This window comes from Centropristis striata, chromosome 19, assembly GCF_030273125.1.
Source record: "Centropristis striata isolate RG_2023a ecotype Rhode Island chromosome 19, C.striata_1.0, whole genome shotgun sequence".
Classification (NCBI taxonomy): Eukaryota; Metazoa; Chordata; class Actinopteri; order Perciformes; family Serranidae; genus Centropristis; species Centropristis striata.
This window is the reverse complement of record NC_081535.1, coordinates 4,888,751-4,896,441: the sequence shown is the minus strand read 5'-3', so window position 1 is coordinate 4,896,441 and position 7,691 is coordinate 4,888,751.

The window sequence follows — 7,691 nt, the reverse complement described above, 5'->3', positions numbered from 1 at the left end:
GACACGAAATGACCAAAAAAAGACACAAAATTACTAAAAAAAGACACAAAATGACAAAAAAAAGACACAAAATGAGAGGACAAAATGACCAAAAAAGAAACAAAATGACTAAAATAAGACACGAAATGACCAAAAAAAGACACGAAATGACAAAAAAAGGACACAAAATGACAAAAAAAGACACAAAATGACAAAAAAAGACACAAAATTACCAAAAAAAGACACAAAATGATTACAATAAGACACGAAATGACCAAAAAAAGACACAAAATGAATAAAAAAAGAAACAAAATGACAAAAAAAAAGACACAAAATGACTAAAATGGACACAAAATGACCAAAAAAAGACACAAAATGACTAAAATAAGACACGAAATGACCAAAAAAAGACATAAAATGGCCAAAATAAGACACAAAATGAGAGGACAAAATGACCAAAATGACCCCGGTATGCTACAACGTGGAACATAGGACCCCGGGAACATAGGGATGACCCCGAATAAACAATATATATATATATATATATATATATATATATATATAGGCTATATTAGGGGTTTAACCATTCAACGCACAGATCTGTTCACACCTTCTGGAGCCTCTACACCATTCAACGTTGGACGTTTCCGGTCTCCACTGTCTCTGAGGGTCCTCCAGCTAAACTTTAAATGACCTTCTGCTTAAAAGTGAATTTTGAACATTAATTAAAAATATGATAATTAAATAAGCTCTCTATTCCCTCATCTGATAGCAACAAAGCTGTTATCCTGTAACTGTTATCCTGTAACCATAATTATTATTACAAAGGTCATATAGTGATGATGTGTTGGGGGGATGGACTGCACCATGGGAAAAGAAGAAAAAAAACCCTCAATATCAGTATTTTGGCCTCAGCATCAGTATTCTGAGGGTAATGGGCCAATGTAATACAGGTCTCCGTCTCATCAACCAAATGTCACTTTCTCCTTTGAGAGGAATCCTGTAAATGGTTGTAGAGCAAAAGCAATAACAAAGGGAAAAAAGGAGGCTTTTCATTTAACAAAATCCGGACAAAATGTCCACCAAAAAGATGTTTTTTCCTTTCTCACCAGTTGATGAAATGAAATGTTTGTCCGGGAGCCAGAAACAAACAAACAAACAAACAGTAAGACTGTTGTGTAAAAACAGCAAGGACATTCTTTTTGTCTTTCTGCAGCTTTTATTTTCCTAAATCTCCTGTGAAGTGGGAATGGAAATTAGAAAAAAAAAAAAGCATTTGGCTTTTTCAGAGCACAGTCAGAGGATAAAAAGAGTTACTTATTTAACTGTCAATCTGCCTTTATTATTTTTGTCTCCCTGCATGTCTGTCTCCATTGGTCCGTCCCTACATACCACCATTCTCTGCTCTTTGCATCCATCAGTCAGCACACTCATCGCTTCATATATTTTTACTCTGAAATCTTTTACATTCTTCTACTTCTCTGTCCACATTTAACCCATTTAGGCCTAAAACACCTGGAAAAAATGCCTTGAAAACCTCTGGGTGATTTTGAAAGAACCCCCTAAAACCTGAAGTTTTTCTGGAAATTCAACAGAAGATTTTTCAGCCTCTGTAGCAGATAGAAATGAAATTCAAAAAGTATTTGAGAGTCTTTTTTGAGTCGCTTTGTGTCTTTTTTGGTCATTTTGTGTCTTTTTTTAGTCATTTTGTGTCTTTTTGTGTCATTTTTTGGTCATTTTGTGTCTTTTTTTAGTCGTTTTGTGTCTTTTTTGGTCATTTTGTGCCTTTTTTTGGTCATTTTGTGTCTTTTTTTGGTGATGATTTCAAAGTTCTGGAAAAGTCCAATGTTGCATTGCGACACTCCCACATGTATTCTCATTTTGTATCTTTTTGTGTGTTTCTTTGTCGTTTTGTGTCTTTTTGTGTCTTTTTTTTGTCATTTTGTGTCTTTTTGTGTCTGTTTTTGGTCATTTTGTGTCTTTTTGTGTCATTTTTGTGTCATTTTGTGTCTTTTTTTGGTCATTTTGTGTCTTCTTTTGGTGATGATTTCAAACTTCTGGAAAAGTCCCATGTTGCATTGCGACACTCCCACATGTATTCTGATGCATTTCATTGGCCAAGAGACCGAAAATAGGTGGAAAAAAACTACAAATCGCTAGCCTCATAGCATAATTGCCTAAGTCATATTTTGGCCAAATTGTGATATCTGCCTAACTTTACTCTCCTACCACTGCTGCATCTTTCTGCCTTATTGCCTATGTTCTCAGCCTATCAGAACACTTGTTACAGTCCAAAATGACTTTCTGCCTTAGTCATCTCTTTGACTTAGGCATTTTTGCCGCTACATATAAAATAATATAAACATTATTTATATGTAAGAGAAAAATTGCCTTAGTCAGGGCATATTCTGCCTAAGTCACTTTATCTGTTATGAAATCAATGTGTTGCAACACTTCTATTTGAACATACTGTTATAATATCAATTAAAAATACTAAAAATTTTGTTTTTTCTTGTTTTCCGAAAACATTCAAATATGACTTAGGCAAATATGCTATGAGGCTAACGAAATACTACAAAACGACATATCCACTTTTCCGGCTTTAATGGTAAAATAACGCAAGAAAACCCAAAGCCTTGAACTACTTAGTTTTGTCTCCTTTTGCCCCTAAATAGACATTCTCCGTCTTTCCTATACAATCGTGTCCTCCCACTGTAAGACAGATTCTCCAAGAAAAAAGCAGCTGATTTCTTCCCCCAGCTTCAAGAGTGACTGTGCAGTGAGTGAAAGCAACCCAATCAAAGGGTATCGTCCGCTCCGCTTGTGCATATTCTCATTTTGTATCTTTTTGTGTCTTTCTTTTGATCATTTTGTGTCTTTTTTTTTGTCATTTTGTGTCTGTTTTTAGTCATTTTGTGTCTTTTTGTGTCATTTTTTGGTCATTTTGTGTCTTTTTTTTAGTCATTTTGTGTCTTTTTTTAGTCATTTAGTGTCTTTTTTTAGTCATTTTGTGTCTTTCTTGGTCATTTTGTGTCTTTTTTTGGTCATTTAGTGTCTTTTTTTAGTCATTTTGTGTCTTTTTGTGTAATTTTTTGGTCATTTTGTGTAATTTTTAAGTCATTTTGTGTCTTTCTTGGTCATTTTGTGTCTTTTTTTGTCATTTAGTGTCTTTTTTTAGTCATTTTGTGTCTTTTTTTGGTGATGATTTCAAAGTTCTGGAAAAGTCCAATGTTGCATTGCGACACTCCCACATGTATTCTCATTTTGTGTCTTTTTGTGTCATTTTATGGTCATTTTGTGTCTTTTTTTTGTCATTTTGTGTCTTTTTGTGTCATTTTATGGTCATTTTGTGTCTTTTTTTTTGTCATTTTGTGTCTTTTTGTAGCCTGGCTAACACCAGACCAAATTTCATTGGAGATTAGGTCTGGACACCTTCAATGCATTTCTCCGTAGAGGAGGTGTGGTTTACGATCCTCCGGAGCCGTTTATTGGGCGCTTAGAATGTCTATCAAAGCGTCGTAGGTAGCTCTTAGCCAATCAGATCAGTTATACCAGATGACGTAGTAGAGCAACAGAGATGGATGTTTGTTGTGTGTGTGTCTGTGAGAGAGTGTTGCTGCTGCTTTGCTTCTCCAGTTCTCGCTTTCTGCAAGATTATTTATTTTCACGCTTTATTCCCCCTCATGTCATTCAGCCACACACATCCACTGATTTTATGGGCAACAAACAAGCTGCTGCGGGTCTCTGGGGGCTCCGCTGTCCCCCGATTCGGAGCGAGATCACCGGCGGTGACCGGCGGTCTCACCGGCTCGGCGCAACGAGCCGCAGAAACCGCCCGTGCGGCGCTAATAGCCCCACTACCGGTGATCTGGCTCCGAGCCGGGGGACAGCGGAGCTGCCGAGAGACCTTTCGCCTTTCAACTTTCACTCTAAACTATTTAAAACACCATCTACAGCTAAAGAGAGTTTCGCGTCTGCAGCAGCCATGTTGGATCCGGAAAGCTTCCAAGTGCCGAGTAGTACGCGTCATCGTCTCACCGTCCCTCCCCGCTCTGTGATTGGATCCCTAAAACAGGGCTAGCGAAATCGCCTAGTTGCCAGACTGCCTGGAGGTTCGAAATCAAATTCGAGCGCGCAAGGCAGTCTGGGTATACCCAGGCTAGTCTTTTTGTGTAATTTTTTGGTAATTTTGTCCCAAAGCCTTGAACTACACAGTTTTGTCTCCTTTTCCCCCTAAATAGACATTCTCCGTCTTTCCTATACAATCGTGTCCTCCCACTGTAAGACAGATTCTCCAAAAAAAAAAAAGATTGATGCTTGCTGATTTCTTCCCCCCAGCTTCAAGAGTGACTGTGCAGTGAGTGAAAGCAACCCAATCAAAGGGTATCGTCCGCTCCGCTTGTGCATATTCTCATTTTGTATCTTTTTGGGTCTTTCTTTTGATCATTTTGTGTCTTTATTTAGTCATTTGTGTCTGTTTTTAGTCTTTTTGTGTCATTTTTTGGTCATTTTGTGTCTTTTTTTTTAGTCATTTAGTGTCTTTTTTTAGTCATTTTGTGTCTTTCTTGGTCATTTTGTGTCTTTTTTTGGTCATTTAGTGTCTTTTTTTAGCAATTTTGTGTCATTTTTTGTTAATTTTGTGTCTTTTTTTGGTGATGATTTCAAAGTTCTGGAAAAGTCCAATGTTGCATTGCGACACTCCCACATGTATTCTCATTTTGTGTCTTTTTGTGTCATTTTATGGTCATTTTGTGTCTTTTTTTTGTCATTTTGTGTCTTTTTGTGTAATTTTTTGGTAATTTTGTCCCAAAGCCTTGAACTACACAGTTTTGTCTCCTTTTCCCCCTAAATAGACATTCTCCCTCTTTCCTATACAATCGTGTCCTCCCACTGTAAGACAGATTCTCCAAAAAAAAGCAGCTGATTTCTTCCCCCCAGCTTCAAGAGTGACTGTGCAGTGAGTGAAAGCAACCCAATCAAAGGGTATCGTCCGCTCCGCTTGTGCATCGGCACTCCAAAAGCAACACTTTCCATCATCAGCCTGATTCATAGCCAGGAAATGTCTTCTGGTTTCTCACTCAATCAATCTCTTCTTTCATGTTAAAAAAAAAAAAAAAAAAGCGTGCAAGTGTGTGTGTGTTTCTGCACAACGCTGTGCAAGCTAAAGTGCAAGAAAAAGAGAGAGTGAGAGACATTCATAGCTAATCTACTTGTTTTACACTGTCAACTCCTTTCACAGACTGAGACTCTTGCTCCACTCTGGATATCACACACTTCCATATGCGTGCACACACACACAGACACACACACTTGAAGGATATTACTCACAGGTGCAGAATCCCTCGGAGAGAGGAGCCATCGTAAATCAGCCACGATTGAGATGTAAAACCGATGTTCTCCCTCTTTTACAACCCCGAGTAATTGAAATGCAACACGGCTGAGTTTGTATGTTTTTCTAAGAGACTCAGGAAGTGTAAAAGAAAAAAGAAAAAGCCCCATGCGGAGGATCAGTAAATCCTTTTTTTGAATTTACTCAAAAGATTTTCCTGATTATCCGTGTGCTTTGGAAGTTTTATTTCCGTTTCAATGATGTACAGCTGACGGGAGATGTTAAACATTGTCACACTCGTTTCATTTTACACAGACGAGAAGCTCATTTAAAATGTGCCGGGTGTGAGTTCATTATCTTGCAAAAGCTAAGGCCATGCTGTGTGCTTTTACATTTCATCTATTAAAGTTTCAGTTGTGTAAAGAAAATGATTTTTACAGATTTAAAAAAAAAGCTCTATCTATCTACACTCAAAAAAATGATTCAAGCCCTTCTTAGATGTGACACATTAATGTATTGTTTGTCTAATGAAAATAAATCAATTAAAATCAAATCAAAAGTAGTTTAAGAAATGTAACCTAAAATGTATTAATGTACTCCCCTATCCTTCCCTTCAACCCAAAAAGAATGAGTTTCAGTTTTCCAATTCTATGTTTTTAGGTTGAACGAACACAATTTCTTGATTTTAGCTCTCCTTGACATCAATGGGTTGAGGTGACTCAATTTAAATACAATACATACATGTTTTTAATTTGAGTTCGACCAAATGTAAAAAAGTGAGCTACATTAACTCAAATACATTATATTGCATCGATGCACTTGTTTTGAGTTTGGGCTGCATATATTTGTTGGATGGAAATTCTTTCATAATTGAGTTCATCCAATGAGTTATTTTTTGAGTGTATCTATCTATCTATCTATCTATCTATCTATCTATCTATCTATCTATCTATCTATCTTTCTATCTATCTGTCTATCTATCTATCTGTCTATCTATATTTCATCATATATGTCATCATACCTAATTTATTGGAGCGCTTAAGGGTGATTTATTGCAATAAGATGCGTTATGAGTACCTAATATGGATTGTTAAGCAAGAGTTTGTTTTGTAGCCTGTTGCCTGATGAAAGCATGCCATTCTGCTAGAATCAGCCTAACCACAATGTGATAAAATTCATCATGTGTTTTTATTTTTGAAAAAGAACATTTTCTTTCTTTGTTTAACTTTTCATTAATCACTTCTTTTGAAATAGGATTAAAAAAATACAACAATCTTATAATAGCTTTTCATTTTCTTGTTGTTTTCTTTGAATCTACAGTCAACAGACTTTCTGTTCTGTGTGTGTGTGTGTGTGTGTGTGTGTGTGTGTGTGTGTGTGTGTGCGTGTGTGTTTTATGTGAATTAGCATTTTTTGTTTGTGGATAACTAATAAAATGCAGGTGAAAACATCCTTACATCAACTCTGAGATATGGAGGATACACCAGAATGAGTGTGTGTGTGTGTGTGTGTGAGGTGTATTCTCGTTTGAAAGGCATTACAGGGACCCACCTCTGGGGGCAAAGAATGAGGTCCCCACAAGATTTATGATTTATTTCAAGATAAAACTTGGTTTTATGTTAAGGCATTGAGAAAGCATGGTTAGGGACATTCTGGTGCCTCACCTGGTTGAGTTTGTGCCCATGTACAAAGTCTGCCCCATGGCCATTTGCTGCATGTCATCTCCTCTCTCTCCCCGTGTCTTTCTTCTATCTTTACTCACCAATAAATTCCAGAAAAGCCCCCCAAAAACAATTTTAAAAAGAATTTACACATTTAAAAACAACCTCAGTTGACCAAAGTGCTGTACAGTTATTGAAATAGAATAAAATCATACACAAATACACTGCAAAAAAGCCAACTTGTATTTTTTGGCCTAAAACAGTGACTTAAGTTGGTAAAACTTGGAAATTTAAATTATTGACATTTAGGGCAATAATGTAAGATAGCACAACAAAGGAAGCCAGTTGTCTGCTCAAAAACAAATTTGTGAGTTGTTGTTACTTATATCTTTAAGTTGGGGTTCAAAACAAGGGACAATAGTTCTGATGACTCTTATTTATTTGATGTGAAATGCGCGAAAGCGGTTAAATTCGGTCATTAGCGAAAGCTAGCGGCTAACTGATGCTAGCGGCTAACTGATGCTAGCGGCTAACTGATGCTAGCGGCGCTGCTTGTTACAGCTACAAGAGTAGCCATTAGCGTATCAATGCTAACTCAAAATTGTGGTCGCAACATTAGCTGACATTTGATAGCGGCGGATTAAAGGTTATTACAATGTTAAATTATAAATTAGTACAACTTACAGTTGAGTTGACAAAAATCTGAATTCAGAGTTGAGCAG